Source organism: Anomalospiza imberbis, chromosome 1 (assembly GCF_031753505.1).
Source record: "Anomalospiza imberbis isolate Cuckoo-Finch-1a 21T00152 chromosome 1, ASM3175350v1, whole genome shotgun sequence".
Lineage (NCBI taxonomy): Eukaryota > Metazoa > Chordata > Aves > Passeriformes > Viduidae > Anomalospiza > Anomalospiza imberbis.
The window spans coordinates 68,155,159-68,169,382 of NC_089681.1; positions in this window are offsets into that span (position 1 = coordinate 68,155,159).

Below are 14,224 nucleotides of genomic sequence, written 5' to 3' on the forward strand. Positions count from 1 at the left end.
AGTTGTTTAGATCTACTAAGTTCTAAGAGGATTGGACCACCACGCTGGTTTGCTTTTCATTTCCATCCCTACCCAGTGAGAAGGCACATGTGGTGTACTGAAGGGACCTACCCATTTTTCAAGACATTCTTTCCACATCAGCAATTCATCCAAGAATACACTGTAGGGCAGGACTAATGTGTTTGCACTTCAGCCCAGGTAGAACAGGTAAATTGAACTTTGCCAGATTTTGATGTTCTCAAGAGAGAACCAATAGTGACCCTAATTCAGAAGTATGTCACTATAGTTCAAAAACTAGCCTGACTGGTATAAACTTACTTTGACTTTGAAATGGCAATGAAGGAAGAGGAAAATGAACCCTTTCTGTAGGAAATTAAGCTCACACTTATCAATAGTTGATCACTCCATTATGAGAAAGGGAGTTTTTTTACTCAAGGAAATAAAAATTTTTGGTTTTGATAACCATTTTATTTGTCTAAAGGAAGAGCACTAGACCATGTACCCTGAGCTACTTTGTCCATTTTATGAAGTAAATGCATCCTCATTGGATGTAATTATCTAAATATATGAAATGATAGAACAAAATATCTTTAACTTTACAAGCATGAGAGATCCCACTTTGGACATTCAAGATAAAGGTTCATGAAACCTAAAAAGCTAAGTGAGTAATGAAATAATGTGGCATGGGTATATGAAAACCTCAAATACTTTGCAGGACATGTCCTTAATTTCCAGTGCTGAAGACAGTTATAACCCAAATATTCTAGCATTCTTTCATTTTGATGTAGAAGAATTTTGACTGTTGGGATTTTCTGGCCTTGACTTTAAATGTATAATGATTTTATGGCAACAGTTTGTTTGTTTTTTTTTTTTTTTCCTTGCTGTGGTAATAGTAAAACCTGTTTGAGCTGTCCAAAGTACTTCTCAACAATTCTGTTTACTTCCCTCTATGAAAATCATGAAATCATAGAATGGTTTGGATTGGAAGGGACCTTAGAGACTATCTAATTCCTACCTGCCAGAATGGGCCAGAACACCTTTCACTAGACCAGGTTGCTCAAAGTCCCATCCAACTTGGCCTTGAACTCTTCCAGGGATAGGACATTCACACCTTCTCTGGGCAACATATTTAATTGCCCAGCCACCCTCACAAAAAAGCACTCATTTTTAATATCTAATCTAAGCCTACGCATGTTCATTTTAAAACAATTCCCCCTTTTTCTATCACTACATGCTCTTGTAAAAAGTCCTTCTCCAGCTCTCTTTTAGGCCCCTCTTCACATACTGGAAGGCTCCTACAATGTCTTTCTTGAGCCTTTTCTTCTCCAGGCTGAATAACCCCAAATTCTTGCAGCCTGTTTTCATAGCAGAGGTGCTCCAGACCTCTCTGATCATCAACATGGTTCCTAAGTGTTCTTGTGTATGGATACAGAAATATATGCCCACGGCTGCGTATTGCTTTTCTCGGCCCCGGTCAGCTCTCGAACGCCCAGCTTGGGCGTCTCAGCTTTTCGTCGGGGCCGGGGCTCGCCGCAGTTCCCGGGCGCTTTTGCTGCCGCGCTCCGGGGTGGGCTGTTGGCCGCGCTTCGCCGTTGGCACGAGGGAAGAAACAAAGAGGCAGGGAATTCATCCAAATCTGTCCGCGTGGCGGCTGGATGCTTTATTGGCTGCGAGAGCTGCGGTGGAAAAGCTGCAGCTGCTCCCAGCTTCGCACGGACGCAAATGGCCTCGAGCATGCCGAGGAGTGGGGTGAAATAGGGGAGGGATAGGGTGGACGGGGAGCCCTCTCGCCCAGTGGGTACAGACATCGCGGTGATGACGTGTACTACAACGACCAATGGGAACACGGCAGGGGCGGACACGAGACTTTGGGGTGAGTGGGACCGCGAGAACGGGGAGACGGGCACAGAAACCACAGGAGTAGGGGAAAACCCGGGGGATGCACGAGGGTACAGAGAACTGGAAAACTAACAAAGAAAAAACCCATAATTTGAACCCAAACCCAGGATGCAACATATGCCCAAATAAAAACTCATGTAGTTTTTTCCTGGAACACAGATGTCATATAAACTTGGAAAGTGTGTTTGTATTATGACAAAGGAAAAAGCTTCAAAATTGATTGATGCCTAAGATAAAGAGAAAATAGCAGAACATGCTGTGAGTAGGCACAATGTATCCTTACACATACATTTAGGCAAACAGTAAATACCAGAACAGCTTGCAATAACTAAAAAAGCCTGAGTTACTTCAGTGCTTAATCTTCCTTCACATGCAGCCTTTTACTGTGGTCTGTACATGCTGTGTGGTAACTTTAACCTCTATTAATATATTTTTCAACCTATACCACATGAAGTTTCCAATACTGTACTTCCTCACAGAGTGCCTTTACTGTTCCTTATTTCTGACTTTATTGTGAGCCATAAAATGTATATGATGCTTCTTCAGAGATGCCAGTCATGTAGCCATGGGACTTCTTTCAGTAAAAACTTTTTCATCCCTCTGCAAAATGTAGTTTCTGTATTTTCTGAATGTGTTGCCTAAATGTGTGTAGGTGCCAATCAACTTAGAAACCCAAAGAAATACATTCCCTTTTTCATAAACTTTCTTGCCAATAGGAAAGTGTGCAGTGTGTATTTTCTGACCATTACAAATTTCAGAATAATTTCAATGACCATGCCAATAAGGATTTCCCTGTATGTTAAACACCATATGATTTCAGGACATCTTCTGGTGCCTTCTCTGGCATTCATTTTCTTTCCTATCAGAACCTCAGATGATCAGAACATCAAGAGTAAAGTCTGCCTACTGGAACAAAGGTTATGTTGCTATGCATAATCTACCTGCACCCATCTCGGAGCATGTGTCAATATCTCAGCATGAGAACCATGTGTATCTCACCCTGCCCATGTACCTCAGTGCATATGCCTCTCATTGTCCTCCTGCAGGCATTTTCTGCTTAGAAAAAAGTACTGGGAAAGTTTACACTAGGGATTAAAAAATCAATAAGAGGCAACCCTTAATTTTGTTGGTACACTTTCTGTTGCATATTCATAGTTGCAATTTATTCATTAATTAGAGACAATTTTCAGTTGCTAAAGAATTCTAGACAACTGCAATACTGCTGATGATGGAGTTTGCTGATACCTTGATCCTGAAGTTGATGTTTAGTCAATGAGGTCTTATAAGCCTTTCAGGCACCAAATGCTGTTCATGCTCTTCTGGTTTCTTATGACATCTTACCATTTCACTGATTTACAGAAAATCATTTTGTCAAGCCCTCCACATTTAGACAGTTAACATCCAATATATCCTGAGCTTTCTGGGGTGAGAATGCATCCTTCCATACCCTTGTTTTTGGAGATCTGTATCATGCATCATCATGTAAATTGCTTGCTTGGACTAATAATATGGTATAAAATTATATTTCATACTGGTCTGTTGTAAAATGCAGCCGAACCCAATGGGAAGAAATTATGATGTCCAACTCTATTTCAGAAGGCTGAATGATTTCTTTATTATAACTAGGCTATAATACATTAAAATACTGTATAAAAGAAGATACTACAACTACATGCTACTTTCTCTAACTACTCTAACTCACTCAACTCGTGACCCTCTGTGGAGAGTCCAGACACAGGTGGATCTGATTGGCCATCAGACTCAAACAATCCTCACCAGAATCCAACCGAGCAATCACCCCAGGTAAACAATTCTCCAAACACGTTCCACATGAGAAAAACAAGGAGCAGAAATAGAAACTGTTTTCTCTTTCTTTCTCTCTGTGCACCTCTATGAAAAATCCTGAGAGAGAGAGAAATGTGCTTGCCACAGTGGTCTATCAGAAAGAAACATTGACATACAAACATTTTCTCTGCTTTGCATCATGCCATGAAAGATAAAAGGATTATATAAATATTTTCCTTTCTTTACATCCCCCATTTCAACATCAAAACACTAGTCCAAAGAAGTGGGAATAGGAGAAAGTATAGAAAAGCTTTTAGTTCTCGACACCTTAAAGTGAGAGGATTAAGTGAGTTTTCCCTTGCCACCTCATTATCATCACAACCTCTTTTAGACTCTGTCAGGTACTTATGTGCATAGGTTGTCCTACGCTGGAGCCAGTCCTTATCTTCTAACATAGCATTAATTTTAATTTTATCAGATGTTTGGGATTTCAGATCTCTCTTTGATCTCTAAAACAACATTTTTTTGAAGAGGTGATAAAACTAATGAATTGCAAATCACTTTTCATAGTTCTGAGATTTTAGTACAGGTATTAGGAAGGATAACACAATACTCCACAGGAAGTTGAAGCTTTTTGAAAATCACTGTGAAGCTTCTTATTATGAATAATGTTCCTAGAAAATACCCAATTGTGTGAGAAATTAGTGTTTACATTCAGATGCACTTGAAAATATTACGAAAATATTTATTTCTAACATTGCAATGTTTCTTTACAATGTTTCTGTACAAGAAATGTAAACTTATAGGCTGTAAGGACACTGTAGGACCTACTGTCCTTGTCCCTTAGGGCTCCCTAATCCTGCCCATGGCCTAGGATCCCATTTCACCCCTCTCAGGACATGAGCTCTTGCCTCAGTGACACCACAGCAGGGCCAGTTTCCAGCTCATTGCAGCTCTGACCTTAGTGGCTGTGGGCCCCTCAGAGCCAGGACCACTTGTGGGCCCCCATCCCAGCCTACCCTGACTGGTTCCCATCCCAGTGATGTGCTCTGTGCCTGGTGCTGGGGTTGCCCCAGTGTCCTCATACTGCCCTGCTCCTGGCTAGGCTGGTATGTTGGTACCTGGCCCTTGTGGCACCCTGACCATATACTTTCATTGGCTTTAAAATTTTTCACTCAACTTTTTCAGTCAACTTTAAAATTTTTCACTCAAATTTTCAGTCAACTTTTTAGATGAGCAGCTGAAAATGTTTTAAGAGAAGAATGAAAAAACAGAGGCAGCATGTTCAAGGGGAGAGAAAAAAACATTTTTAATTTTTCCATTGTTACCAGACCTACAAAAACATCTTGGAAACATGAATATTAAAAGCTCGGTTTTCAGATGGGAGGGGATATCGTGCAGCACAGATGGAGATCTCTGCAGAGATCTTCTGTAAAGAAATAAGCTGTTGTGTCGTGTTTTACATGTGTTAACAGAATACTTTACTGATTCACTATGCACTGTCTCCACAGACTGCTTTCTGAATTAGCTCTTCTTTACAGTGCTTCTTCAAAATCATTTCTGATTTTTTCTCAGTTACTTGAACATACTTTGTAAAGCTCAGACTGATCGCATTGCTATTTTTCTTAATGATGATTAAGGCAGTTCCGGAGTATTTTTATTTAGTGGCATGGTAATGCTTTCATGTCTTCATTGTTATCTTTAAATAAAATTTCAGTGTTCCAAGTACAACACAGAACAATACCATGACAAATTTGACTTTTCCTTGATATGGTGTTCAAGATTTCATTTTGATTTTTTTTATTCAGAAATTCACACCAGATTTTATATTATCCCAAAAATTCAGTCTCCATTATTTCTGTTTCTGGTGCTGTAAATCAGTCTAAGCAATGTTAAGATTAATCTTTATAAATAAATTTATATTTTTTCATCACTTTTGGCTTTCAGTTTTCACTATTTTTTTCTCAGAATGAGAGAAGCAGGTCTTGAGTACATAACCTGGTCATTAAATCCATAGAAAAAAAGATAAAATATTCTTAGAACCCATCAAAAGCAATAGAGGCACAACTTTTTTTTTTTTTTTTAATGTCTATCACTGTAATCATGTTTTCATGTCCCCTCAAATGCATTTAGACAACCAGTGACAGGTCCCCAAACAGCATTTCATTAATGCAGATCAAACATTGTGGTGTTCAAACCAAACTAAAAAAAGCTGTCCATCTGATTAAGGTGAGACACACCTGACTGTGCAGACTCCGTCTCTTAATTTCCCTGCTATCTCTTGTGTCCTTTGGGCAGCAACACTCAGGCAGGGTTCAAAGGGTGCCTGTGCTGAAATTTTTTCCACCAACCTGTCTGCTATAAATTCACTTGCTTCTTCTAAGGACCACACACCTCTCTGCAGCAGTGGGCATTGGAGAAAAGTGGGAAATGGAAACAAGAGGCTTCATGAGCGGATTGTTCAACTCCATCATCACAATGAGTGCTTTACAAATGCACTCAGCATTTCAGTGGTGCTGCAGAGAGACAGAGAACAGAGTAATGTCTGCAAATATCTGATGAGCTCATATGAGGTTGCTCATGATAGAAGGTCATGCTGTTCCTCAGAAATCCTATAGCCACTGAGATTTTGACTCTGCCCAATTAAGAGGTGCAAAAAATAACTCTTCAAACACTCTGATTTGACTTATGAGAACAAAACCAAAAGAGATAGACACCTCCATAAATGACACAAGTATAGAAAGACAGGAAAAAATATCATAGGGAAGCACTGGCCCCTCAGAGAAGACTGCCTCCTCTACATTGCTAATGGCAAGTCCTGTATAGCATTCATCATTTTTCCCCTCACTACAGACATGTCATGGTTACAGTAGTGAACAGCATCTATTTTACTTTCTGTTTCCTCCATTGTGTGCTGTTTCTTAAAGAAAAACAGGTCAAGAGCACTGCTGTAAACAGACACATATTGTTTCTCCCATAGGAACTATCAGGCATGCAGAGGGAGAAGAACATTCCATGGATAGTCTTGAGAACATACATTCCTTTCATCCTGGGACCAGAGGGACTTTGTGGGTTTATCAGAAAGCCATTAAGTATACTGAAATTACTCCTGGATGCAAATGCAGGAAAACATTATATAGTATTCTTATAGTTATTCCATATCACTTTTTTAATTTTTCTTTTTAAAAAGTTAAAAATTGTGTTTATACTTCAATCAGTCTGGTATTTTTAAAGTTTAAAGGCCTCTTACTCTTTTTGAATGTTTCTTGCATTAAAAGTACTAGAAACAACTCTGGAATGCTTTACTGACTTAAAATGCTGTCCAAGTTCTCAAAGCAAAAATGGAGCTGTAGCCCCAGTGCAAGACTACTTTGAATGAACCCAGGTGATTTTCTGCTATGTCCTTTGAAATGGTGCTGTTCCACTTGATCAGAACCATAATTCTTGATACATCCTTCTCAACACATCCTTCTCAGAGGTTTTTGCAGGGCACAAAGAAACTATAAAAAATTCAATTTTGCATCATTTTTCTTCCTGATATTTTTAGTATTGTAATAAGTCCCTCATTTCCTCCTAGTATTGTCCACCAGTCTTGTGTTTCAGAAGTTTATGCATAGGCCACCTCTTCCTTTGGTGTATGAGCAGCTACTCAGCATCTTCTATCTCTGTTGATCCTAGTGGATCAGTGGACTGATTTTTCTTACATACCTGCATCTTATACTCTCAGGAAAGTGTTGTAGGTTGGGTTGGTTTAGTCAGGGATTTTATTAATGTTTGCTAGACATGTTCCTTGTACCCCTATTTACCCTCACAATGGTTTGATCCAGGTTGTTTACTCCAAGAGTTCCTGCCGCACAAATCCACAGTTGCCTGTCAATCTTCTCACTCCTCCCAGGGTTTCTCCTTACATGGTTCTGTCAATCAGGGGTTGTCACTCCCTGTTGGGGTGTCAACCTTGTAACCACTCCCTGCTTCTTCATGAAAGTTCTGTGTCAATCACCCCACCTTTGCATTCCTATTTGTCCCAGAATGCAGTACCCACGTCTGTTATATTACCATTGATTGTGAAACCCTATCTCAGTTTAACCCTACAGGGCAAGCCAGGTTCCCACCCTGTCCACCCACTCCCTATTTAATCTGATGCAATCTTTTGTTCATGGCCATTTTGCTTTACAACGATCTGCCATTCGCTCAGACCATGCATGGGGGAATAAAGGTTCTCAGTTTCACAGGCAAAGTGTCCTTCTCTCTTCCCTTCGCTTCCTCTCCAAGTGAAGCTACCAAAGCTGCTAACCCACGCCGGTATAGTCCACAACCCTGGAGTGCCCGTAAATGTAGTGGCTATGGCCTCACAAAGAAGTGCTAGCCAGCGCTTTAGCTGCTTGAGGTCGTAACAAGCAAACGCCGCAGGAAAGGATTGTTCAAAGTTAGTCACCCTTATTGACCATCCATGTCACAACTGTGGGACAGTCCCAGTCCCAGAAGGACTCTTCACTTTCACTTATGTCTGCTACTTCCTTCTGGACCTTTGAGAGTAGTAGATTTTAAGAGAGGTATATATTTTGGAGATTGCAATAGTATAACAGGCTTTCCAGAACATATCCCAGAGAGTTCCCAGACTTCAGGTTTCTGCTACTAACCTTTGAGATTTCCAGAGATCTAATGTCTTGTGTTTGGAAGGACTCATCAGAAATGAAGACTGAAAGAGAAAGGAAAAGATTGCAGTATTTTGTGAAAAGAGGAAATGATTTAGAGGTAATATCCAGGAATGCAGAGGATACACATAGGGGAGTGTGTATATGGAGGATGACAAGTGGGAGAGATTGTCTGCTGCATCCAGGCAACTATCAAACAGCAGTTGCAAGAGCAGAGAGTTAGATGTTGGATTTTTTTTTAGGCTGAGGTATGAGCTGAGGCTAAGCTGGTGTATGTTTGATACATGATTTTGGTGCCTGGAACAGGCCCTGGAAACTTGTAAAGGATGCTAGATTCTACATTAGTGTCATAGGTAGCCAAATTAATGGCATAGACCTTCTGGCACCTCACAATGTTCAGTCCCATAAGCTACTTTCAGCCTTCTAGAAATTCTCTCTTTTCAGAAGAAGTCATGTTTGGTCCAGCTCCTACTACTCTTTGGGGAAAATGATGACCACGGCTGTTCAATTGAAGATGACTTTCCTGAACTTGCACAGGGTCTGGTTTGTGTGGACTGGCTGCCCATGTATGAAGAGTGGTTGGTGAGTCTTCCAAAGATATGTTTACATGTTTTCATGGTTTCCACACCAACAATGGCATGCAAAAATATCATACTGTAAAGTTTCAGATTTGGGACAGTGTTTCTTGCTTCTGGCTTCATTCATAACATCTGGAAGCTGAAGCAATGTCAGAGGAATGTGGTTTATAGGACAATGTATGAACACCTCAGTGACTAAGGTGGGCACTCAAGACACCAGTTTCCAGTCTTCCCTCCTCCCCTATGTTCATGGCTCCTCCCTGATCTCTAGCCTATGCTCCAGCTTTCTCCTGCGTTTCTATAGTGGCAGAAGAAATATCCCCATCCCCCATCCTGATCAGTAAGCCTCATATTAGCACCTGCTGTACTCTTAGTAGCTATTGAAAAACAAACTGGATCAACTCTCTCAAGGACAAAGGCAAGTAAAAAGGGAATGAAAGTTTTTATATAGACAGTTTAAGTGCTACATTATCTGTGAACCTCAGGTTGGGTTTTACTGAGTGGGAGTAGGTTTGGCTGCCAGATTTATTTGGTCAAGGGACTGGGCTTGCAACTTTGTTCTGAAACAGCATTAAAACATAGTTTGGGTGAAGTTTCAGAAGGTAAAGGTCTATGGAAGAAATCTGTGAAAGAAATATCTTAAACAACTTAACCAGCACAGATTGTGATGAGATGTCTAAAGAAAGAGGACCTAACACCTAATTTACCTTCCTACACAAGTAGATTAGGCAAATTAAGGTAAAATGTACTCTTTAAAGTTACATCAGACTGATTAAGTCAAATAATTAATTATTACTAGATTATATAATCTCTTAAAACGTTGAGAGAATTTTCTCCACCATGTACAGGGTTTCTTGGTAATTAATAGATAGTTATGTTTACCAGAAAATATATGGCACAGCTGAAGATTAATTTTTTCCTGAGACTCTGAAAAAGTCTGACCTTCATGCCTTCCACACATGATGTCGTGGTTTGACAGGAAGTGAATTTTCTCAGGAAGCGGGGGTCAAACCAATCAGTGGTCAGGTTTGGATACTGATGCTTGGAGAGGAGAGTGTCACCATGGCAGATTTTTCTCCGGGCGGTTGCCATGTGTGACATGGAAACACAAAAGGTTGCAATTGCATTTCCTGGGGATCTGTGGTACAGGAGAGACTCCTCTCTCCCTTGATGAACTGAGAATTGATTATCTGAAGGGTGGTAACTTGATCAGGAATCCAGGGTTGTGTCTCACTGTGTTTTGGTGGAAATTAGGTGGGGGGAGGAGGAATGTTTTGGAAGATTTTCATCCTGAATTTTGTACGTGTCTTTTATTGTAGTTGTAGGGTAATAAATTTTTCTCCTTTATTTCTAAGCTTGAGCCTGCTCTGCTCTGTTCCTGATTGTATCTCACAGCACTCATTTGGGGAGGGTGTATTTTCATGGGGACACTGGCATTGCACCAGGATCAAACCATGACAATGGAAAATCTGAAGAGCCAACTAATTAGTAATCCAACCAGAAAGATAAAAATAGACACTTCTCTTAGGCTGGGTCCCTAAAGTAAAACTAAAGTGTGGCTGCCTTTAAATAAATAAATGCATACATACATAAAGAGACAAAAGCAAGAAGTTAGACTTACTGTATTAAGTAGCTTTGTATTTTATTTAGGTTTCCTTAGCTGAACCAAACTAGTTAAATATTTTCAATTCAGGGAATTGCCTTATTGCTAAACTGTTACATAATGTTCCTGCTAACTTATGAGCTTGAACTATAAAACTTTGTGGAATTGAATGGTATACGCTTACCCTTCCAGCATAGTTTGGGTTTTTGCTAAAATTTCTGTCAACATAATTTTACACTCAAAAGTTTTACAATATCTTTTTTTCTCTGTATTTCCATCTCTTCATTTACTCATCCATTATTTCGCCAGTTTTTGCAAATGTATTTTGCAGTTATTCATTAATGGCCAGTTGTGGAGCCTTTCCCTTCTGAGGAGGCTGTAATCTGATCTTAAGACTCTTCCCATGGGACACCTGATAAAAGCTCATGGCCCTGGGTCTGCTCTCTGCTCTCTGGGCTTTGCTTAGGCTCCTGGGCCTCCACCCCCTGCTCCCCCTGGCATGGTAGGGGCAGGGGGGAAATAAAATCAACTCCCCTGCTAAACAACAGAAACTTGTCTCTTCTGTTTTCCCTGCTGTCGGTGGTGGCCTCCCTGGATCATGATTGCGTCACTGCTGCTACATGCTGCTACAAATGGTGGAGAATGCGGGCAGCCAGTGAGAACCTCGACCAGCGCCCCTGTGAGTCACCTGCAGATTGATACACCCTGCAGGACCCCCATTTTCCATGGAGGCAAAAAGCTTATGGGGAAGGGAATTTCCAATAAGGACACCAGCACACTGGGACCAAGAGATGGGACTAACATCTACCATCACTCAGCGAGAGGCTTATGAACAGTTTTCTTATGGGAGGAAGTTTTAAGAGCTACAAGCAGCTACTCTGCCTGCAAAAGGACTATTAGACAGACTCTTGTCAACTTTCCCAACACGTCTGCTGCAGCTTATGGATGGTAAAACCCTGGAGGGTACTTATGGACGGTTATGGACGATTGCATGCAGCGTGTCAATGCCCTAGATGTGTGGTCCCCTCTCCTGTGAACCCCCATGTTTTTCAGTTTCTGTGAAGCTGCCTGTACCTTTCCTTACCCTTTGTTCCTAAGAGCACGGCAAATAGTGAAAATGCCACAATGGCTCAGAGTTGCTACCGTCTTCTCCATCACTTTCTGCCTGTCTGCCACCCCCTCCCCCCTTTTTCCCTGAAGGAGGATAAGGTCAGAAACCATCCAGAGCTGATGTGGGAGTGCTACCGTCCTCCCGCCGCCCTTTGTCCTCTTTCACCCCCATCTCTTCCCATATTCCCCATTCCCTGCCAGGGAAGGCACTGGCCACGCCGTCCCGGGCGCTCCTTCTCAAAATGGCGCTACCACGTGGTTTTGAGCTCCCCTCTTTCCCGCAGAGTCCTTCTTTTCCGGTCCCATGCCTGCCCTTCCCCCTCCCCTTCCTGCCGCGGCTGCAGCGGCTCCGCCCCCAGCCCCCAAGGCTGTGTGAGGCGAGGCAGGGCTGGTGAGCCCTGAGAGGGCCGGGCCCCGCTGTGCCTGCAGGAGACGCGAGGCAGAGGCGGCGTGGTGGAGCGGGGCAGCCTCGGGAAGGGCAGAGGCCTGCCGTGTGCTGCAAGCTGTCCCACGGCTGCTTTCACCCTTCCTTGCTTCACAGTCATCATCATCAAAATCCAACAGAGAAACACCTACAACACCAGTACCAAAGCCGAGCTTAAACACTAAGGACTGTGCCCCTTGTGAAAGAGGAGACCAAGAACAGCACCCCTTTTGGTGAGAAGATCAAAAGCCAAAGGAGAATGAACTATTAACCCACTAAGCAAAAATGCATTTATTTAATTCAGTGTCATCATTTCTGTTACTTTATTTGTTGTAATGAAGTCTCAAATGCTTTTCTGTTACTGTTAATTCAGCTTAATAATGTTCATTTTAGTTTTGTAAACCACTAAGTCATATTCCTGAGAATCCCCTTGTTTTAACCAATCTATTAACAGAGGAATTGTGGAGCTTTCCCATTCTGAGGAGGCTGTACTCTGATATTAAGACTCCTCCCATGGGACACCTGATAAAACCCCACGGCCCTGGATCTGCTCCCTCTCTGCTCTCGGCCTCTCTGGGCTTTGCTCAGGCTCCTGGGCCTCCGCCCCCTGCTCCCCCTGGCATGGTGGGAATGGGGGTTGAGGATAAAATTGATTCTCCTGCTAAACAACAGAGACTTGTCTCATCTGTCTTGTCTTGTCTTTCCTGCTGCCGGTAGTGGCCTCCCTGGATCACTATCGCATCACTGCTGCTACAGGCTTCTACAGCCAGTGATTTAAATATCTATAGATATCTGTTTCTTACCTTTAAGGGGATGATTTGCTGAAAGAAAGATTATCTTATCCAGCCATTTGCCAATTTTTTTTTCTTTATTCAAACCCCATTTGTACTGACTGGTCTGAATCTTACTTTCTCGTGGGGTTCACTATTTTACCCAGACACATAAGATTGTGGCTTCTCAAACATGAGACAGCAATTTAAACCTTTGATGAACAAACTGTTCAACATACAACTTCATCACTCATTTAGCGATGATCCAAATAACATCTGAATTTATTTTAGATAGAAAACTTGTTTATATATTTGTTCCCTTAAAAGATAGATGTAGTATTCGAGGTCCATCATCTGATGATGCTTAAATATGACTGTGTGCTATGCTACCAAATGCCAAATATGCACTTCAAATACAATTTTTCTGATAGTCTGTAACAAAACAACATACATTTTTGGTGAACTTAAAAAATTGTATTGCAAAAACACATTATCATTGAAGTGACATTCAAGTCTATCACACGACTTCAAAGACAAGTCTAACTGGAGGATATATTTGACTGTACAGTAAGGAAAAACAGATATGGTAAAATAAACAAGCCTTGTCACATTACATTTTCCACAAATAAATCACAATAACGAGGGCTTGTCTTTCCTGTTCTCACAGCCAGGAAAATGTTCACTTAGAGACATAGTCATCAACAGTGAATACATAAATAAATATATAAATGCATAAACATTTTCTTTTTGATTTGTGTAAGAACAAGGAGGATTTTCCATACCTGCAGTAATCTGTTTCACTGTAATGAAATTCACTCTGACTCGCTGAGTTGGTGGAAAGAATAAAAGTTATTATTTCAGCTACTATGCTTAGAAAGTGTCCTGTTTCTGTGATAAAATAGAGCCAGATGATACCAGTAGTTTTATACTTATGCAACAGTAGGTAAGCTCTACAAAATTTGGTAAGACATCTTTGCTGTAAGCTGAAAAAGATGAGTTTATGTTCACATGTTTTCCCTTATTTTTAAAATGTAGTTCTCAGCAAATTATTAGACGTACAATGTTTCCTTTCTACTTTTCTTAACTGGAAATCCACTTGTATATTCTTTTAAAAGCTAATTTTCAGAGTGCAGTTTAGTCACAGATATACTGCAGCTAGCTGACCTAATTCTGCTCTCACCCACAACAGAATTAAACCTTTAAAAAAAATAGTTTCAGTATTATGTTTTTTTCTTAATAATATTTCCATTCATGAAGATCAGTTAATAAGTCAATGATATTGAATGAAATCCATGAGATAATATTATTACTTATTTTCTGCACGACCAAGTGTAAAAATGCTCCTGGTTTTTTGACACATATCTATAAATTCAATTGAGATGGAGACACATCACAGGTTT